The sequence below is a fragment of the Aegilops tauschii genome, chromosome 6 (genome assembly GCF_002575655.3).
Source record: "Aegilops tauschii subsp. strangulata cultivar AL8/78 chromosome 6, Aet v6.0, whole genome shotgun sequence".
Taxonomy (NCBI): Eukaryota; Viridiplantae; Streptophyta; class Magnoliopsida; order Poales; family Poaceae; genus Aegilops; species Aegilops tauschii.
In genome coordinates this window covers 116,755,371-116,778,945 of record NC_053040.3, presented here as the reverse complement: position 1 = coordinate 116,778,945, position 23,575 = coordinate 116,755,371, and positions in this window count along the sequence as shown.

Sequence of the window (23,575 nt, the reverse complement as noted above, 5' to 3'; positions counted from 1 at the left end):
TCCTTAAGAAAAGTTATCCGAAAGTTCCCTATGAAATAATCCTTTGAAGCACCTGGTCGTGACAAACGCTTTGACTACTTGTGGAGCCAAAACAGACTCTGTATGAGTCAGATATCCATGTTTCAGTTAACACTGCGCAAAACTGATTCCGAACGACAATTACAGACTAGTTCTTGTGTAGTTGCACTCGATTTTATCATTCTACTTCACTAAACATCTCCATATGAGATCCAATTACTTGTAGGGAAATGCAAGAGACCTCGGCTATGAGGATGCACTAGGTCCATAGCTGGGACTTTGTGTATGTTCTCGAAATGCGTTTGTCGAGTGCTGATTAAGAAAGTTTCTTTACAAGTTTCTGAACGAACTCCTTAAGAAAAGTTCTCCAGACGTTCCCTATGAAAGAATCCTTTGAAGCATCTGGTCGTCATAAACGTTTTGACTACTTGTGGAGCCGACACGGACTCCGTATGAGCCAGATATCCATGTTTCAGTTAACACTGCGCAAAACTGATTCCGAACGAGAGTTACAGACTAGTTCTTGTGTAGTTGCACTCGATTTTTTCCATTCTACTTCACTAAACATCTCCATATGATATCAATTTACTTGTAGGGAAATTCAAGAGACCTCGGTTATGAGGATGCACTAGGTGCATAGCAGGGACTTTGTGTATGTTCTCGAAATGCGTTTGTCGAGTGCTCATTAAGAAAGTTTCTATACAAGTTTCTGAACGAACTCCTTAAGAAAAGTTCTCCAAAAGTTCCCTATGAAAGAAACCTTTGAAGCATCTGGCCGTCAGAAACGTTTTGACTACTTGTGAAGCCAAAACGGACTACGTATGAGGCAGATATCCATGTTTCAGTTAACACTGCACAAAACTGATTCCGAACGACAGTTACAGACTAGTTCTTGTGTAGTTGCACTCGATTTTTCCCATTCTTCTTCACTAAACATCTCCGTATGAGATCCAATTAATTGTAGGGAAATGCAAGAGACCTCGGTTATGAGGATGCACTAGGTCCATAGCTAGGACTTTGTGTATGTTCTCGAAATGCATTTGTCGAGTGCTCATTAAGAAAGTTTCTATACAAGTTTCTGAACGAACTCCTTAAGAAAAGTTCTCCAAAAGTTCCCTATGAAAGAATCCTTCAAAGCACCTGGTCGTCACAAATGTTTTGACTACTTGTGGAGCCAGAACGGACTCCGTATGAGTCAGATATCCATGTTTCAGTTAACACTGCGCAAAACTGATTCCGAACGACAGTTACAGACTAGTTCTTGTGTAGTTGCACTCGATTTTTTCAATTCTACTTCAGTAAACATCTCCATATGAGATCCAATTACTTGTAGGGAAATGCAAGAGACCTCGGTTATGAGGATGCACTAGGTGCATAGCTGGGACTTTGTGTATGTTCTCGAAATACGTTTGTGGAGTGCTCATTAAGAAAGTTTCTATACAAGTTTCTGAACGAACTCCTTAAGAAAAGTTCTCCAAAAGTTCCCTATGAAAGAATCCTTTGAAGCATCTGGTCGTCAAAATCATTTTGACTAGTTCTTGTGAAGCCAAAACGGACTACGTATGAGGCAGATATCCATGTTTCAGTTAACACTACACAAAACTGATTCCGAACGAGAGTTACAGACTAGCTCTTGTGTAGTTGCATTCGATTTTTTCCGTTCTACTTCACTAAACATCTCCATATGAGATCCAATTACTTGTAGGGAAATGCAAGAGACCTCGGTTATGACGATGCACTAGGTCCATAGCTGGGACTTTGTGTATGTTCTCGAAATGCGTTTGTCGAGTGCTCATTAAGAAAGTTTCTATACAAGTTTCTGAACGACCTCCTTAAGAAAAGTTATCCAAAAGTTCCCTATGAAATAATCCTTTGAACCACCTGGTCGTCACAAACGTTTTGACTACGTGTGGAGCCAAAACGGACTCCGTATGAGTCAGATATCCATGTTTCAGTTAACACTGTGCAAAACTGATTCCGAACGACAGTTACAGACTAGTTCTTTTGTAGTTACACTCGATTTTTTCCATTCTACTTCACTAAACATCTCCATATGAGATCCAATTACTTGTAGGGAAATGCAAGAGACCTCGGTTATGAGGATGCACTAGGTGCATAGCTGGGACTTTGTGTATGTTCTCGAAATGCGTTTGTCGAGTGCTCATTAAGAAAGTTTCTATACAAGTTTCTGAACGAACTCCTTAAGAAAAGTTCTCCAAAAGTTCCCTATGAAAAGATCTGTTGAAGCATCTGGTCGTCACAATCGTTTTGACTACTTGTGAAGCCAAAACGGACTACATATGAGGCAGATATCCATGTTTCAGTTAACACTGCACAAAACTGATTCCGAACGACAGTTACAGACTACTTCTTGTGTAGTGCACTCAATTTTTTCCTTTCTACTTCACTAAACATCTCCATATGAGATCCAATTACTTGTAGGGAAATGCAAGAGACCTCGGTTATGACGATGAACTAGGTCCACAGCTAGGACTTTGTGTATGTTCTCGAAATGCGTTTGTCGAGTGCTCATTAAGAAAGTTTCTATACAAGTTTCTGAACGAACTCCTTAAGAAAAGTTCTCCAAAAGTTCCCTATGAAAGAATCCTTTGAAGCATCTGGTCGTCAGAAACGTTTTGACTACTTGTGAAGCCAAAACGGACTACGTATGAGGCAGATATCCATGTTTCAGTTAACACTGCACAAAACTGATTCCGAACGATAGTTACAGACTAGTTCTTGTGTAGTTGCACTCGATTTTTTCCATTCTTCTTCACTAAACATCTCCATATGAGATCCAATTAATTGTAGGGAAATGCAAGAGACCTCGGTTATGAGGATGCACTAGGTCCATAGCTGGGACTTTGTGTATGTTCTCGAAATGCATTTATCGAGTGCTCAGTAAGAAAGTTTCTATACAAGTTTCTGAACGAACTCCTTAAGAAAAGTTCTCCAAAAGTTCCCTATGAAAGAATCCTTCAAAGCACCTGGTCGTCACAAACGTTTTGACTACTTGTGGAGCCAAAACGGACTCCGTATGAGTCAGATATCCATGTTTCAGTTAACACTGCGCAAAACTGATTCCGAACGACAGTTACAGACTAGTTCTTGTGTAGTTGCACTCGATTTTTTCCATTCTACTTCACTAAACATCTCCATATGAGATCCAATTACTTGTTGGGAAATGCAAGAGACCTCGGTTATGAGGATGCACTAGGTGCATAGCTGGGACTTTGTGTATGTTCTCGAAATGCGTTTGTCGAGTGCTCATTAAGAAAGTTTCTATACAAGTTTCCGAACGAACTCCTTAAGAAAAGTTCTCCAAAAGTTCCCTATGAAAGAATCCTTTGAAGCACCTGGTCGTGACAAACGTTTTAACTACTTTTGGAGCCAAAACAGACTCTGTATGAGTCAGATATCCATGTTTCAGTTAAAACTGCGCAAAACTGATTCCGAACGACAGTTACAGACTAGTTCTTGTGTAGTTGCACTCGATTTTTTCCATTCTACTTCACTAAACATCTCCATATGAGATCCAATTACTTGTAGGTAAATACAAGAGACCTCGGCTATGAGGATGCACTAGGTCCATAGCTGGGACTTTGTGTACGTTCTCGAAATGCGTCTGTCGAGTGCTGATTAATAAAGTTTCTGTAGAAGTTTCTGAACGAACTCCTTAAGAAAAGTTCTCCAAACGTTCCCTATGAAAGAATCCTTTGAAGCATCTGGTCGTCACAAACGTTTTTGTCTACTTGTGGAGCCAACACGGACTCCGTATGAGGCAGATATCCATGTTTCAGTTAACACTGCGCAAAACTGATTCCGAACGACAGTTACAGACTAGTTCTTGTGTAGTTGCACTCGATGTTTTCCATTCTACTTCACTAAACATCTCCATATGAGATCCATTTACTTGTAGGGAAATGCAAGAGACCTCGGTTATGAGGATGCACTAGGTGCATAGCTGGGACTTTGTGTATATTCTCGAAATGCGTTTGTCGAGTGCTCATTAAGAAAGTTTCTATACAAGTTTCTGAACGAACTCCTTAAGAAAAGTTCTCCAAAAGTTCCCTATGAAAGAAACCTTTGAAGCATCTGGCCGTCAGAAATGTTTTGACTACTTGTGAAGCCAAAACGGACTACGTATGAGGCAGATATCCATGTTTCAGTTAACACTGCACAAAACTGATTCCGAACGACAGTTACAGACTAGTTCTTGTGTAGTTGTACTCGATTTTTTCCGTTCTTCTTCACTAAACATCTCCATATGAGATCCAATTAATTGTAGGGAAATGCAAGAGACCTCGGTTATGAGGATGCACTAGGTCCATAGCTAGGACTTTGTGTATGTTCTCGAAATGCATTTGTCGAGTGCTCATTAAGAAAGTTTCTATACAAGTTTCTGAACGAACTCCTTAAGAAAAGTTCTCCAAAAGTTCCCTATGAAAGAATCCTTCAAAGAACCTGGTCGTCACAAATGTTTTGACTACTTGTGGAGCCAAAACGGACTCCTATGAGTCAGATATCCATGTTTCAGTTAACACTGCGCAAAACTGATTCCGAACGACAGTTACAGACTAGTTCTTGTGTAGTTGCACTCGATTTTTTCCATTCTACTTCAGTAAACATCTCCATATGAGATCCACTTACTTGTAGGGAAATGCAAGAGACCTCGGTTATGAGGATGCACTAGGTGCATAGCTGGGACTTTGTGTATGTTCTCGAAATGCATTTCTCGAGTGCTCATTAAGAAAGTTTCTATACAAGTTTCTGAACGAACTCCTTAAGAAAAGTTCTCCAAAAGTTCCCTATGAAAGAATCCTTTGAAGCATCTGGTTGTCACAATCGTTTTGACTAGTTCTTGTGAAGCCAAAACGGACTACGTATGAGGCAGATATCCATGTTTCAGTTAACACTACACAAAACTGATTCCGAACGAGAGTTACAGACTAGTTCTTGTGTAGTTGTATTCGATTTTTTCCGTTCTACTTCACTAAACATCTCCATATGAGATCCAATTACTTGTAGGGAAATTCTAGAGACCTCGGTTATGACGATGCACTAGGTCCATAGCTGGGACTTTGTGTATGTTCTCGAAACGCGTTTGTCGAGTGCTCATTAAGAAAGTTTCTATACAAGTTTCTGAACGAACTCCTTAAGAAAAGTTATCCAAAAGTTCCCTATGAAATAATACTTTGAAGCACCTGGTCGTCACAAACGTTTTGACTACTTGTGGAGCCAAAACGGACTCCGTATGAGTCAGATATCCAAGTTTCAGTTAACACTGCGCAAAACTGATTCCGAACGACAGTTACAGACTAGTTCTTTTGTAGTTACACTCGATTTTTTCCATTCTACTTCACTAAACATCTCCATATGAGATCCAATTACTTGTAGGGAAATGCAAGAGACCTCGGTTATGAGGATGCACTAGGTGCATAGCTGGGACTTTGTGTATGTTCTCGAAATGCGTTTGTCGAGTCCTCATTAAGAAAGTTTCTATACAAGTTTCTGAACGAACTCCTTAAGATAAGTTCTCCAAAAGTTCCCTATGAAAGAATCCTTTGAAGCATCTGGTCGTCACAATCGTTTTGACTACTTGTGAAGCCAAAACGGACTACGTATGAGGCAGATATCCATGTTTCAGTTAACACTGCACAAAACTGATTCCGAACGACAGTTACACACTAGTTCTTGTGTAGTAGCATTCGATTTTTTTCGTTCTACTTCACTAAACATCTCCATATGAGATCCAATTACTTGTAGGGAAATTCAAGAGACCTCGGTTATGACGATGAACTAGGTCCATAGCTAGGACTTTATGTATGTTCTCGAAATGCGTTTGTCGAGTGCTCATTAAGAAAGTTTCTATACAAGTTTCTGAACGAACTCCTTAAGAAAAGTTCTCCAAAAGTTCCCTATGAAAGAATCCTTTGAAGCATCTGGTCGTCAGAAAGGTTTTAACTACTTGTGAAGCCAAAACGGACTACGTATGAGGCAGATATCCATGTTTCAGTTAACACTGCACAAAACTGATTCCGAACGACAATTACAGACTAGTTCTTGTGTAGTTGCACTCAATTTTTTGCATTCTTCTTCACTAAACATCTCCATATGAGATCCAATTAATTGTAGGGAAATGCAAGAGACCTCGGTTATGAGGATGCACTAGGTCCATAGCTGGGACTTTGTGTATGTTCTCGAAATGCATTTATCGAGTGCTCATTAAGAAAGTTTCTATACAAGTTTCTGAACGAACTCCTTAAGAATAGTTCTCCAAAAGTTCCCTATGAAAGAATCCTTCAAAGCACCTGGTCGTCACAAACGTTTTGACTACTTGTGGAGCCAAAACGGACTCCGTATGAGTCAGATATCCATGTTTCAGTTAACACTGCGCAAAACTGATTCCGAACGACAGTTACAGACTAGTTCTTGTGTAGTTGCACTCGATTTTTTCCATTCTACTTCACTAAAAATCTCCATATGAGATCCAATTACTTGTAGGGAAATGCAAGAGACCTCGGTTATGAGGATGCACTAGGTGCATAGCTGGGACTTTGTGTATGTTCTCGAAATGCGTTTGTCGAGTGCTCATTAAGAAAGTTTCTATACAAGTTTCTGAACGAACTCCTTAAGAAAAGTTCTCCAAAAGTTCCCTATGAAAGAATCCTTTGAAGCACCTGGTCGTGACAAGTGTTTTAACTACTTTTGGAGCCAAAACAGACTCTGTATGAGTCAGATATCCATGTTTCAGTTAACACTGCGCAAAACTGATTCCGAACGACAGTTATAGACTAGTTCTTGTGTAGTTGCACTCGATTTTTTCCATTCTACTTCACTAAACATCTCCATATGAGATCCAATTACTTGTAGGGAAATGCAAGAGACCTCGGCTATGAGGATGCACTAGGTCCATAGCTGGGACTTTGTGTATGTTCTCGAAATGCGTCTGTCGAGTGCTGATTAATAAAGTTTCTATACAAGTTTCTGAACGAACTCCTTAAGAAAAGTGCTCCAAACGTTCCCTATGAAAGAATCCTTTGAAGCATCTGGTCATCACAAACGTTTTGTCTACTTGTGGAGCCAACACGGACTCCGTATGAGGCAGATATCCATGTTTCAGTTAACACTGCGCAAAACTGATTCCGAACGACAGTTACAGACTAGTTCTTGTGTAGTTGCACTCGATTTTTTCCATTCTACTTCACTAAACATGTCCATATGAGATACAATTACTTGTAGGTAAATGCAAGAGACCTCGGTTATGAGGATGCACTAGGTGCATAGCTGGGACTTTGTGTATGTTCTCGAAATGCGTTTGTCGAGTGCTCATTAAGAAAGTTTCTATACAAGTTTCTGAACGAACTCCTTAAGAACAGTTCTCCCAAAGTTCCCTATGAAAGAATCCTTTGAAGCATCTGGTCGTCACAAACGTTTTGACTACTTGTGAAGCCAAAACGGACTACCTATGAGGCAGATATCCATGTTTCAGTTAACACTGCACAAAACTGATTCCGAACGACAGTTACAGACTAGCTCTTGTGTAGTTGCACTCGATTTTTTCCATTCTTCTTTACTAAACATCTCCATATGTGATCCAATTAATTGTAGGGAAATGCAAGAGACCTCGGTTATGAGGATGCACTAGGTCCATAGCTGGGACTTTGTGTATGTTCTCGAAATGCATTTGTCGAGTGCTCATTAACAAAGTTTCTATACAAGTTTCTGAAGGAACTCCTTAAGAAAATTTCACCAAAAGTTCCCTATGAAAGAATCCTTCAAAGCACTTGGTCGTCACAAACGTTTTGACTACTTGTGGAGTCAAAACTGACTCCGTATGAGTCAGATATCCATGTTTCAGTTAACACTGCGCAAAACTTATTCCGAACGGCAGTTACAGACTAGTTCTTGTGTAGTTGCACTCGATTTTTTCCATTCTACTTCACTAAACATCTCCATATGAGATCCAATTACTTGTAGGGAAATGCAAGAGACCTCGGTTATGAGGATGCACTAGGTGCATAGCTGGGACTTTGTGTATGTTCTCGAAATGCGTTTGTCGAGTGCTCATTAAGAAAGTTTCTATACAACTTTCTGAACGAACTCCTTAAGAAAAGTTCTCCAAAAGTTCCCTATGAAAGAATCCTTTGAAGCATCTGGTCGTCACAATCGTTTTGACTACTTGTGAAGCCAAAATGGACTACGTATGAGGCAGATATCCATGTTTCAGTTAACACTGCACAAAACTGATTTCGAACGACAGTTACAGACTAGTTCTTGTGTAGTTGCATTCGATTTTTTCCGTTCTACTTCACTAAACATCTCCATATGAGATCCAATTACTTGTAGGGAAATTCAAGAGACCTCAGTTATGACGATGCACTAGGTCCATAGCTGGGACTTTGTGTATGTTCTCGAAATGCGTTTGTCGAGTGCTCATTAAGAAAGTTTCTATACAAGTTTCTGAACGAACTCCTTAAGAAAAGTTCTCCAAAAGTTCCCTATGAAAGAATCCTTTGAAGCACCTGGTCGTGACAAATGTTTTAACTACTTTTGGAGCCAAAACAGACTCTGTATGAGTCAGATATCCATGTTTCAGTTAACACTGCGAAAACTGATTCCGAACGACAGTTACACACCAGTTCTTGTGTAGTTGCACTCGATTTTTTCCATTCTACTTCACTAAACATCTCCATATGAGATCCAATTACTTGTAGGTAAATGCAAGAGACCTCGGCTATGAGGATGCACTAGGTCCATAGCTGGGACTTTGTGTACGTTCTCGAAATGCGTCTGTCGAGTGCTGATTAATAAAGTTTCTATACAAGTTTCTGAACGAACTCCTTAAGAAAAGTTCTCCAAACGTTCCCTATGAAAGAATCCTTTGAAGCATCTGGTCATCACAAACGTTTTGTCTACTTGTGGAGCCAACACGGACTCCGTATGAGGCAGATATCCATGTTTCAGTTAACCCTGCGCAAAACTGATTCCGAACGACAGTTACAGACTAGTTCTTGTGTAGTTGCACTCGATTTTTTCCATTCTACTTCACTAAACATCTCCATATGAGATCCAATTACTTGTAGGGAAATGCAAGAGACCTCGGTTATGAGGATGCACTAGGTGCATAGCTGGGACTTTGTGTATGTTCTCGAAATGCGTTTGTCGAGTGCTCATTAAGAAAGTTTCTATACACGTTTCTGAACGAACTCCTTAAGAACAGTTCTCCAAAAGTTCCCTATGAAAGAATCCTTTGAAGCATCTGGTCGTCACAAACGTTTTGACTACTTGTGAAGCCAAAACGGACTACCTATGAGGCAGATATCCATGTTTCAGTTAACACTGCACAAAACTGATTCCGAACGACAGTTACAGACTAGTTCTTGTGTAGTTGCACTCGATTTTTTCCATTCTTCTTCACTAAACATCTCCATATGTGATCCAATTAATTGTAGGGAAATGCAAGAGACCTCGGTTATGAGGATGCACTAGGTCCATAGCTGGGACTTTGTGTATGTTCTCGAAATGCATTTGTCGAGTGCTCATTAAGAAAGTTTCTATACAAGTTTCTGAAGGAACTCCTTAAGAAAATTTCTCCAAAATTTCCCTATGAAAGAATCCTTCAAAGCACCTGGTCGTCAGAAACGTTTTGACTACTTCTGGAGCCAAAACAGACTCCGTATGAGGCAGATATCCATGTTTCAGTTAACACTGCGCAAAACTGATTCCGAACGACAGTTACAGACTAGTTCTTGTGTAGTTGCATTCGATTTTTTCCGTTCTACTTCACTAAACATCTCCATATGAGATCCAATTACTTATAGGGAAATGCAAGAGACCTCAGTCATGACGATGCACTAGGTCCATAGCTGGGACTTTGTGTATGTTCTCGAAACGCGTTTGTCGAGTGCTCATTAAGAAAGTTTCTATACAAGTTTCTGAACGAACTCCTTAAGAAAAGTTCTCCAAAAGTTCCCTATGAAATAATCCTTTGAAGCACCTGGTCGTCAGAAACTTTTTGACTACTTGTGCAGCCAAAACTGACTCCGTATGAGTCAGATATCCATGTTTCAGTTAACACTGCCCAAAACTAATTCCGAACGACAGTTACAAACTAGTTCTTGTGTAGTTGCACTTGATTTTTTTCATTCTACTTCACTAAACATCTCCATATGAGATCCAATTACTTGTAGGGAAATGCAAGAGACCTCGGTTATGAGGATGCACTAGGTCCATAGCTGGGACTTTGTGTATGTTCTCAAAATGGGTTTGTCGAGTGCTCATTAAGAAAGTTTCTATACAAATTTCTGAAGGAACTCCTTAAGAAAAGTTGTCCAAAAGTTCCCTATGAAAGAATCCTTTGAAGCATATGGTCGTCACAAACGTTTTGACTCCGTATGAGGCAGATATCCACGTTTCAGTTAACACTGCGCAAAACTGATTCCGAACGACATTTACAGACTAGTTCTTGTGTAGTTGCACTCGATTTTTTCCATTCTACTTCACTAAACATCTCCATATGAGATCCAATTACTTGAAGGTAAATGCAAGAGACCTCGGTTATGATGATGCACTAGGTGCATAGCTGGGACTTTGTGTACGTTCTCGAAATGCGTTTGTTGAGTGCTCATTAAGAAAGTTTCTATACAAATTTCTGAACGAACTCCTTAAGAAAAGTTCTCCAAAAGTTCCCTATGAAAGAATCCTTTGAAGCACCTGGTCGTCACAAATGTTTTGACTACTTTTGGAGCCAAAACGGACTCCGTATGAGTCACATATCCATGTTTCAGTTAACACTGCGCAAAACTGATTCCGAACGATAGTTACAGACTACTTCTTGTGTAGTTGCACTCGATTTTTTCCATTCTACTTCACTAAACATCTCCATATGAGATCCAATTACTTGTAGGGAAATGCAAGAGACCTCGGTTATGAGGATGCACTAGGTCCATAGCTGGGACTTTGTGTATGTTCTCGAAAGGCGTTTGTCGATTGCTCATTAAGAAAGTTTCTATACAAGTTTCTGAATGAACTCCATAAGACAAGTTTTCCAAAAGTTCCCTATGAAAGAATCCTTTGAAGCACCTGGTTGTCAGAAACGTTTTGACTACTTGTGGAGCCAAAACTGACTCCGTATGAGTTAGATATCCATGTTTCAGTTAACACTGCCCAAAACTAACTCCGAACGACAGTTACAGACTAGTTCTTGTGTAGTTGCCCTTGATTTTTTCCATTCTACTTCACGAAACATCTCCATATGAGATCCAATTACTATTAGGGTAATGCAAGAGACCTCGGTTATGAGGATGCACTAGGTCCATAGCTGGGACTTTGTGTATGTTCTCGAAATGTGTTTATCCAGTGCTCATTAAGAAAGTTTCTATACAAGTTTCTGAACGAACTCCTTAAGAAAAGTTCTCCAAAAGTTCCCTATGAAAGAATCATTTTAAGCATCTGGTCGTCACAAACGTTTTGACTACTTGTGGAGCCAAAACGGACTCCGTATGAGGCAGATATCCACGTTTCAGTTAACACTGCGCAAAACTGATTCCGAACGACAGTTACAGACTAGTTCTTGTGTAGTTGCACTCGATTTTTTCCATTCTACTTCACTAAACATCTCCATATGAGATCCAATTTCTTGTAGGGAAATTTAAGAGACCTCGGTTATGATGATGCACTAGGTCCATAGCTGGGACTTTGTGTATGTTCTTGAAATGCGTTTGTCGAGTGCTCATTAAGAAAGTTTCTATACAAGTTTCTGAACGAACTCCTTAAGAAAAGTTCTCCAAAAGTTCCCTATGAAAGAATCCTTTGAAGCACCTGGTCGTGAAAAACGTTTTGACTACCTGTGGAGCCAAAACGGACTCCGTATGAGGCAGATATCCATGTTTCAGTTAACACTGCGCAAAACTGATTCCGAACGACAGTTACAGACTATTTCTTGTGTAGTTGCACTCGATTTTTTCCATTCTACCTCACTAAACATCTCCATATAAGATCCAATTACTTGAAGGGAAATTCAAGAGACCTCGGCTATGAGGATGCACTAGGTGCATAGCTGGGACTTTGTGTATGTTCTCGAAATGCGTTTGTAGAGTGCTCATTAAGAAAGTTTCTATACAAGTTTCTGAACGAACTCCTTTAGAAAAGTTCTCCAAAAGTTCCCTGTGAAAGAATCCTTCGAAGCACCTGGTCGTCACAAATGTTTTGACTACTTGTGGAGCCAAAACGGACTCCGTATGAGTCAGATATCCATATTTCAGTTAACACTGTGCAAAACTGATTCCGAACGACATTACAGACTAGTTCTTGTGTAGTTGCACTCATTTTTTCCATTCTAGTTCACTAAACACCTCCATATGAGATCCAATTACTTGTAGGGAAATGCAAGAGACCTCGGTTATGAGGATGCACTAGGTCCATAGCTGGGACTTTGTGTATGTTCTCAAAATGCGTTTGTCGAGTGCTCATTAAGAAAGTTCCTATACAAGTTTCTGAACGAACTCCTTAAGAAAAGTTCTCCAAAAGTTCCCTATGAAAGAATCCTTTGAAGCACCTAGTCGTCACAAATGTTTTGACTACTTGTGGAGCCAAAACGGACTCCGTATGAGTCAGATATCCATGTTTTAGTTAACACTGCGCAAAACTAATTCCGAACGACAGTTACAGACTAGTTCTTGTGTAGTTGAACTCGATTTTTTCCATTCTACTTCACTAAACATCTCCATATGAGATCCAACTACTTGTAGGGAAATGCAAGAGACCTCGATTATGAGGTTGCACTAGGTGCATAGATGGGACTTTGTGTATGTTCTCGAAATGCGTTTGTCGAGTGCTCATTAAGAAAGTTTCTATACAAGTTTCTGAACGAACTCCTTAAGAAAAGTTCACCAAAAGTTCCCTATGAAAGAATCCTTTGAAGCATCTGGTCGTCACAAACGTTTTGACTACTTGTGGAGCCAAAACGGACTCGGTATGAGGCAGATATCCATGTTTCAGTTAACATTGCGCAAAAAACCGATTCCGAACGACAGTTACAGACTAGTTCTTGTGTAGTTGCACTCAATTTTTTCCATTCTACTTCACTAAACATCTCCATATGAGATCCAATTACTTGTAGGGAAATGCAAGAGACCTCGGTTATGATGATGCACTAGGTTCATAGCTGGGACTTTGTGCATGTTCTCGAAATGCGTTTGTCGAGTGCTCATTAAGAAAGTTTCTATACAAGTTTCTGAACGAACTCCGTAAGAAAAGTTCACCAAAAGTTCCCTATGAAAGAATCATTTGAAGCACCCGGTCGTCACAAATGTTTTGACTACTTGTGGAGCCAAAACGGACTCCGTATGAGGCAGATATCCATGTTTCAGCTAACACTCCGCAAAACTAATTCCGAACGACAATTACGGACTAGCTCTTGTGTAGTTGCACTCGATTTTTTCCATTCTACTTCACTAAACATCTCCATATGAGATCCAATTACTTGTAGGGAAATTTAAGAGACCTCGGTTATGATGATGCACTAGGTCCATAGCTGGGACTTTGTGTATGTTCTCGAAATGCGTTTGTCGAGTGCTCATTAAGAAAGTTTCTATACCAGTTTCTGAACGAACTCGTTAAGAAAAGTTCTCCAAAAGTTCCCTATGAAACAATCCTTTGAAGCACCTGGTCGTCACAAACGTTTTGACTAATTGTGGAGCCAAAACGGACTCCGTATGAGTCAGATATCCATGTTTCAGTTAACACTGCGCAAAACTGATTCCGAACGACAGTTACACACTAGTTCTTGTGTAGTTGCACTCGATTTTTTCCATTCTACTTCACTAAACATCTCCATATGAGATCCAATTACTTGTAGGGAAATGCAAGAGACCTCGGTTATGAGGATGCACTAGGTCCATAGCTGGGACTTTGTGTATGTTCTCGAAATGCGTTTGTCGAGTGCTCATTAAGAAAGTTTCTATACAAGTTTCTGAACGAACTCCTTAAGAAACATTCTCCAAATGTTCCCTATGAAAGAATTATTTATCGGGTGCTCATTAAGAAAGTTTCTAATCAAGTTTCGGAACGAACTCCTTAAAAAAGTTCTCCATAAGCTCCCTATGAAAGAATTATTTGAAGCATCTGGTCGTTACAAATGTTTTGACTACTTGTGGAGCCAAAACGGACTCCGTATGAGTCAGATATCCATGTTTCAGTTAACACTGCGCAAAACTGATTCCGAACGACAGTTACAGACTAGTTCTTGTGTAGTTGCACTCGATTTTTTCCATTCTACTTCACTAAACATCTCCATATGAGATCCAATTACTTAGGGAAATGCAAGAGACCTCGGTTATGAGGATGCACTAGGTCCATAGCTGGGACTTTGTGTATGTTCTCGAAATGCGTTTGTCGAGTGCTCATTAAGAAAGTTTCTATACAAGTTTCTGAACGAACGCCTTAAGAAACGTTCTCCAAATGTTCCCTATGAAAGAATCCTTCGAAGCACCTGGTCGTCACAAACGGTTTGACTACTTGTGGAGCCAAAACAGACTCCGTATGAGTCAGATATCCATGTTTCAGTTAACACTGTGCAAAATTGATTCCGAACGACAGTTACAGACTAGTTCTTGTGTAGTTGCACTCGATTTTTCCATTCTACTTCACTAAACATCTCCATATGAGATCCAATTACTTGTATGGAAATGCAAGAGACCTCGGTTATGAGGATGCACTAGGTGCATAGCTGGGACTTTGTGTATGTTCCCGAAATGCGTTTGTCGAGTGCTCATTAAGAAAGTTCCTATACAAGTTTTTGAACGAACTCCGTAAGAAAAGTTCACCAAAAGTTCCCTATGAAAGAATCATTTGAAGCACCCGGTCGTCACAAATGTTTTGACTACTTGTGGAGCCAAAACGGACTCCGTATGAGGCAGATATCCATGTTTCAGTTAACACTCCGCAAAACTGATTCCGAACGACAGTTACGGACTAGCTCTTGTGTAGTTGCACTCGATTTTTTCCATTCTACTTCACTAAACATCTCCATATGAGATCCAATTACTTGTAGGGAAATGCAAGAGACCTCGGTTATGATGATGCACTAGGTCCATAGCTGGGACTTTGTGTATGTTCTCGAAATGCGTTTGTCGAGTGCTCATTAAGAAAGTTTCTATACCAGTTTCTGAACGAACTCCTTAAGAAAAGTCCTCCAAAAGTTCCCTATGATAGAATCCTTTGAAGAATCTGGTCGTCACAAACGTTTTGACTACTTGTGGAGCCGAAACGGACTCCGTATGAGGCAGATATCCATGTTTCAGTTAACAGTGCGCAAAACTGATTCCGAACGACAGTTACAGACTACTTCTTGTGTAGTTGCACGCGATTTTTTCAATTCTACTTCACTAAACGTCTCCATATGAGATCCAATTACTTGTGGGGAAATGCAAGAGACCTCGGTTATGAGGATGCACTAGGTCCATAGCTGGGACTTTGTGTATGTTCTCGAAATGCGTTTGTCGAGTGCTCATTAAGAAAGTTTCTATACAAGTTTCTGAACGAACTCCTTAAGAAACATTCTCCAAATGTTCCCTATGAAAGAATTATTTGTCGGGTGCTCATTAAGAAAGTTTCTATTCAAGTATCTGAACAAACTCCTTAAAAAAGTTCTTCAAAACCTCCCTATGAAAGAATTATTTGAAGCATCTGGTCGTCACAAACGTTTTGACTACTTGTGGAGCCAAAACGGACTCCGTATGAGTCAGATATCCATGTTTCAGTTAACACTGCGCAAAACTGTTTCTGAACGACAGTTACAGACTAGTTCTTGTGTACTTGCACTCGATTTTTTCCATTCTACTTCACTAAACATCTCCATATGAGATCCAATTACTTGTAGGGAAATGCAAAAGACCTCGGTTATGATGATGCACTAGGTCCATAGTTGGGACTTTGTGTATGTTCTCGAAATGCGTTTGTCGAGTGCTCATCAAGAAAGTTTCTATACAAGTTTCTGAACGAACTCTTTAAGAAAAATTCTGCAAAAGTTCCCTATGAAAGAATCCTTTGAAGCATCTGGTCGTCACAAACGTTTTTACTACTTGTGGAGCCAAAATGGAGTCCGTATGAGGCAGATATCCATGTTTCAGTTAACACTGCGCAAAACTGATTCCGAACGACAGTTACAGACTAGTTCTTGTGTAGTTGCACTCGATTTTTTCCATTCTACTTCGCTAAACATCTCCATATGAGATCAAATTACATGTAGGGAAATGCAAGAGACCTCGGTTACGATGATGCACTAGGTGCATAGCTGGGACATTGTGTATGTTCTCGAAATGCGTTTGTCGAGTGCTCATTAAGAAAGTTTCTATACAAGTTTCTGAACGAACTCCTTAAGAAAAGTTCTCCAAAAGTTCCCTATGAAAGAATCCTTTGAAGCACCTGGTCATCACAAATGTTTTGACTACTTGTGGAGCCAAAACGGACTTCGTATGAGTCAGATATCCATGTTTCAGTTAACACTACGCAAAACTAATTCCAAACGACAGTTATACACTAGTTCTTGTGTAGTTGCACTCGATTTTTTCCATTCTACTTCACTAAACATCTTCATATGAGATCCAATTACTTGTAGGGAAATGCAAGAGACCTCAGTTATGATGATGCACTAGGTGCATAGCTGGGACTTTGTGTATGTTCTCGAAATGCGTTTGTCGAGTGCTTATTAAGAAAGTTTCTATACAAGTTTCTGAACGAACTCCTTAAGAAAAGTTCTCCAAAAGTTCCCTATGAAAGAATCCTTTGAAGCATCTGGTCATCCCAAATGTTTTGAGTACTTGTGAAGCCAAAACGGACTCCGTATGAGGAAGATATACATGTTTCAGTTAACACTGCACAAAACTGATTCCGAACGACTGTTACAGACTAGTTCTTGTGTAGTTGCACTCAATTTTTTCCATTCTTCTTCACTAAATATCTCCATATGAGATCCAATTAATTGTACGGAAATGCAAGAGACCTCGGTTATGAGGATGCACTAGGTCCATAGCTGGGACTTTGTGCATGTTCTCGAAATGCGTTTGTCGAGTGCTCATTAAGAAAGTTTCTATACAAGTTTCTGAACGAACTCCTTAAGAAAAGTTCTCCAAAAGTTCCTTATGAAAGAATCCTTCGAAGCACCTGGTCGTCACAAAGGTTTTGACTATTGTGGAGCCAAAACGGACTCCGTATGAGTCAGATATCCATGTTTCAGTTAACACTGCGCAAAACTGATTCCGAACGACAGTTACAGACTAGTTCTTGTGTAGTTGCACTCGATTTTTTCCATTCTACTTCACTAAACATCTCCATATGAGATCCAATTACTTGTAGGTAAATGCAAGAGACCTCGGTTATGAGGATGCACTAGGTCCATAGCTGGGACTTTCTGTATGTTCTCGAAATGCGTTTGTCGAGTGCTCATTAAGAAAATTTCTATACAAGTTTCTGAATGAACTCCTTAAGAAATGTTCTCCGAAAGTTCCCTATGAAAGAATCCTTTGAAGCACCTGGTCATCACAAACGTTTTGACTAATTGTGGAGGAAAAACGGACTCCGTATGAGGCAGATATCCACGTTTCAGTTAACACTGCGCAAAACTGATTCCGAACGACAGTTACAGACTAGTTCTTGTGTAGTTGCACTCGATTTTTTCCATTCTACTTCACTAAACATCTCCATATGAGATCCAATTACATGTAGGGAAATGCCAGAGACCTCGGTTATGATGATGCACTAGGTGCATAGCTGGGACTTTGTGTATGTTCTCGAAATGCGTTTGTCGAGTGCTCATTAAGAAAGTTTCTATACAAGTTTCTGAACGAACTACTTAAGAAAAGTTCTCCAAAAGTTCCCTATGAAAGAATCTTTGAAGCACCTGGTCGTCACAAATGTTTTGACTACTTGTGGAGCCAAAACGTACTCCGTATGAGTACGATATCCATGTTTCAGTTAACACTGCGCAAAACTGATTCCGAACGATAGTTACAGACTACTTCTTGTGTAGTTGCACTCGATTTTTTCCATTCTACTTCACTAAACATCTCCATATGAGATCCAATTACTTGTAGGGAAATGCAAGAGACCTCGGATATGAGGATGCACTAGGTCCATAGTTGGGACTTTGTGTATGTTCTCGAAATGCGTTTGTCGAGTGCTCATTAAGAAAGTTTCTATACAAGTTTCTGAACGTACTCCTTAAGAAAAGTTGTCCAAACGTTCCCTATGAAAGAATCCTTTGAAGCATCTGGTCGTCACAAACGTTTTGTCTACTTGTGGAGCCAACACGGACTCCGTATGAGGTAGATATCCATGTTTCAGTTAACACTGCGCAAAACTGATTCCGAACAAGAGTTACAGACTAGTTCTTGTGTAGTTGCCCTCGATTTTTTCCATTCTACTTCACTAAACATCTCCATATGAGATGAAATTACTTGTAGGTAAATGCAAGAGACCTCGGTTATGAGGATGCACTAGGTGCATAACTGGGACTTTGTGTATGTTCTCGGAATGCGTTTGTCGAGTGCTCATTAAGAAAGTTTCTATACAAGTTTCTAAACGAACTCCTTAAGAAAAGTTCTCCAAAAGTTCCCTATGAAAGAATCCTTTGAAGCATCTGGTCGTCACAAACGTTTTGAGTACTTGTGAAGCCAAAACGGACTCCGTATGAGGCAGATATCCATGTTTCAGTTAATACTGCACAAAACTGATTCCGAACGACTGTTACGGACTAGTTCTTGTGTAGTTGCACTCGATTTTTTCCATTCTTATTCACTAAATATCTCCATATGAGATCCAATTAATTGTAGGGAAATGCAAGCGACCTCGGTTATGAGGATGCACTAGGTCCATAGCTGGGACTTTGTGTATGTTCTCAAAATGCGTTTGTCGAGTGCTCATTAAGAAAGTTTCTATACAAGTTTCTGAATGAACTCCTTAAGAAAGGTTCTCCAAAAGTTCCCTATGAAAAAATCCTTCAAAGCACCTGGTCGTCACAAACGTTTTGACTACTTGTGGAGCCAAAATGGACTCCGTATGAGTTAGATATCCATGTTTCAGTTAACACTGCGCAAAACTGATTCCGAACGACAGTTACAGACTAGTTCTTGTGTAGTTGCACTCGATTTTTTCCATTCTACTTCACTGAACATCTCCATATGAGATCCAATTACTTGTAGGGAAATGCAAGAGACCTCGGTTATGAGGATGCACTAGGTCCATAGGTGGGACTTTGTGTATGTTCTCGAAATGCGTTTGTCGAGTGCTCATTAAGAAAGTTTCTATACAAGTGTCTGAACGAACTCCTGAAGAAAAGTTCACCAAAAGTTCCCTATGAAAGAATCCTTCGAAGCACCTGGTCGTCACAAACATTTTGACTATTGTGGAGCCAAAATGGACTCCGTATGAGTCAGATATCCATGTTTCAGTTAACACTGTGCAAAACTGATTCCGAACGACAATTACAGACTAGTTCTTGTGTAGTTGCACTCGATTTTTTCCATTCTACTTCACTAAACATCTCCATATGAGATCCAATTACTTGTATGAAATGCAAGAGACCTCGGTTATGAGGATGCTATAGGTCCATAGCTGGCACTTTGTGTATGTTCTCGAAATGCGTTTGTCGAGTGCTCATTAAGAAAGTTTCTATAGAAGTTTCTGAACGAACTCCTTAAGAAAAGTTCTCGAAAAGTTCCCTATGAAAGAATCCTTTGAAGCACCTGGTCTTCACAAATGTTTTTACTACTTGTGGAGCCAAAATGGACTTCGTATGAGTCAGATATCCATGTTTCAGTTAACACTGCGCAAAACTTATTCCGAACGACAGTTACAGACTAGTTCTTGTGTAGTTGCACTCGATTTTTTCCATTTTACTTCACTAAACACCTCCATATGAGATCCAATTATTTGAAGGGAAATGCAAGAGACCTCGGTTATGATGATGCACTAGGTGCATAGCTGGGACTTTATGTATGTTCTCAAAATGGGTTTGTCGAGTGCTCATTAAGAAAGTTTCTATACAAGTTTCTGAACGAACTCCTTAAGAAAAGTTCTCCAAAAGTTCCGTATGAAAGAATCCTTTGAAGCATCTGGTCGTCACAAACGTTTTGACTACTTGTGGAGCCAAAACGGAGTCCGTATGAGGCAGATATCCACGTTTCAGTTAACACTGTGCAAAACTGATTCCGAACGACAGTTACAGACTAGTTCTTGTGTAGTTGCACTCGATTTTTTCTATTTTACTTCACTAAACACCTCCATATGAGATCCAATTACTTGAAGGGAAATGCAAGAGACCTCGGTTATGATGATGCACTAGGTGCATAGCTGGGACTTTATGTATGTTCTCGAAATGCGTTTGTCGAGTGCTCATTAAGAAAGTTTCTATACAAGTGTCTGAACGAACTCCTTAAGAAAAGTTCTCCAAAAGTTCCCTATGAAAAAATCCTTTGAAGCACCTGGTCGTCACAAATGTTTTGACTACTGGTGGAGCCAAAACGGACTCCGTATGAGTCACATATCCATGTTTCAGATAACACTGCGCAAAACTAATTCCGAACGACAGTTACAGACTAGTTCTTGTGTAGTTGCACAAGATTTTTTCCATTCTACTTCACTAAACATCTCCATATGAGATCCAATTACTTGTAGGGAAATGCAAGAGACCTCGGTTATGAGGATAAACTAGGTCCATAGCTGGGACTTTGTGTATGTTCTCGAAATGTGTTTGTCGAGTGCTCATTAAGAAAGTTTCTATACAAGTTTCTGAACGAACTCCTTAAGAAAAGTTCTCCAAAAGTTCCCTATGAAAGAATCCTTTGAAGCACCTGGTCGTCAGAAACGTTTTGACTACTTGTGGAGCCAAAACTGACTCCGTATGAGTCAGATATCCATGTTTCAGTTAACACTGCCCAAAACTAATTCCGAACGACAGTTACAGACTAGTTCTTGTGTAGTTACACTTGATTTTTTCCATTCTACTTCACTAAACATCTCCATATGAGATCCAATTACTTGTAGGGAAATGCAAGAGACCTCGGTTATGAGGATGCACTAGGTCCATAGCTGGGACTTTGTGTATGTTCTCGAAATGCGTTTGTCGAGTGCTCATTAAGAAAGTTTCTATACAAGTTTCTGAACGAACTCCTTAAGAAAATTTCTCCAAAAGTTCCCTATGAAAGAATACTTTGAAGCATCTGGTCGTCACAAACGTTTTGAGTACTTGTGAAGCCAAAACGGACTCCGTATGAGGCAGATATCCACGTTTCAGTTAACACTGCGCAAAACTGATTCCGAACGACAGTTACAGACTAGTTCTTGTGTAGTTGCACTCGATTTTTTTCCATTCTTCTTCACTAAATATCTCCATATGAGATCCAATTAATTGTAGGGAAATGCAAGAGACCTCGGTTATGAGCATGCACTAGGTCCATAGCTGGGACTTTGTGTATGTTCTCGAAATGCGTTTGTCGAGTGCTCATTAAGAAAGTTTCTATACAAGTTTCTGAATGAACTCCTTAAGAAAGGTTCTCCAAAAGTTCCCTATGAAAGAATCCTTCAAAGCACCTGGTCGTCACAAACGTTTTGACTACTTGTGGAGCCAAAATGGACTCCGTATGAGTCAGATATCCATGTTTCAGTTAACACTGCGCAAAACTGATTCCGAACGACAGTTACAGACTAGTTCTTGTGTAGTTGCACTCGATTTTTTCCATTCTACTTCACTGAACATCTCCATATGAGATCCAATTACTTGTAGGGAAATTCAAGAGACCTCGGTTATGATGATACACTAGGTCCATAGCTGGGACTTTGTGTATGTTCTCGAAATGCGTTTGTCGAGTCCTCATTAAGAAAAGTTTCTATACAAGTTTCTGAACGAACTCCTGAAGAAAAGTTCTCCAAAAGTTCCCTATTAAAGAATCCTTTGAAGCACCTTGTCGTCAGAAACGTTTTGACTACTTGTGGAGCCAAAACTGACTCCGTATGAGGCAGATATCCACGTTTCAGTTAACACTGCGCAAAACTGATTCCGAACGACAGTTACAGACTAGTTCTTGTGTAGTTGCACTCGATTTTTTCCATTCTACTTCACTAAACATCTCCATATGAGATCCAATTACATGTAGGGAAATGCAAGAGACCTCGGTTATGATGATGCACTAGGTGCATAGCTGGGACTTTGTGTATGTTCTCGAAATGCGTTTGTCGAGTGCTCATTAAGAAAGTTTCTATACAAGTTTCTGAACGAACTCCTTAAGAAAAGTTGTCCAAACGTTCCCTATGAAAGAATCATTTGAAGCATCTGGTCGTCACAAATGTTTTGACTACTGGTGGAGCCAAAACGGACTCCGTATGAGTCACATATCCATGTTTCAGATAACACTGCGCAAAACTAATTCCGAACGACAGTTACAGACTAGTTCTTGTGTAGTTGCACAAGATTTTTTCCATTCTACTTCACTAAACATCTCCATATGAGATCCAATTACTTGTAGGGAAATGCAAGAGACCTCGGTTATGAGGATACACTAGGTCCATAGCTGGGACTTTGTGTATGTTCTCGAAATGTGTTTGTCGAGTGCTCATTAAGAAAGTTTCTATACAAGTTTCTGAACGAACTCCTTAAGAAAAGTTCTCCAAAAGTTCCCTATGAAAGAATCCTTTGAAGCACCTGGTCGTCAGAAACGTTTTGACTACTTGTGGAGCCAAAACTGACTCCGTATGAGTCAGATATCCATGTTTCAGTTAACACTGCCCAAAACTAATTCCGAACGACAGTTACAGACTAGTTCTTGTGTAGTTACACTTGATTTTTTCCATTCTACTTCACTAAACATCTCCATATGAGATCCAATTACTTGTAGGGAAATGCAAGAGACCTCGGTTATGAGGATGCACTAGGTCCATAGCTGGGACTTTGTGTATGTTCTCGAAATGCGTTTGTCGAGTGCTCATTAAGAAAGTTTCTATACAAGTTTCTGAACGAACTCCTTAAGAAAATTTCTCCAAAAGTTCCCTATGAAAGAATCCTTTGAAGCATCTGGTCGTCACAAACGTTTTGAGTACTTGTGAAGCCAAAACGGACTCCGTATGAGGCAGATATCCACGTTTCAGTTAACACTGCGCAAAACTGATTCCGAACGACAGTTACAGACTAGTTCTTGTGTAGTTGCACTCGATTTTTTTCCATTCTTCTTCACTAAATATCTCCATATGAGATCCAATTAATTGTAGGGAAATGCAAGAGACCTCGGTTATGAGCATGCACTAGGTCCATAGCTGGGACTTTGTGTATGTTCTCGAAATGCGTTTGTCGAGTGCTCATTAGGAAAGTTTCTATACAAGTTTCTGAATGAACTCCTTAAGAAAGGTTCTCCAAAAGTTCCCTATGAAAGAATCCTTCAAAGCACCTGGTCGTCACAAACGTTTTGACTACTTGTGGAGCCAAAATGGACTCCGTATGAGTCAGATATCCATGTTTCAGTTAACACTGCGCAAAACTGATTCCGAACGACAGTTACAGACTAGT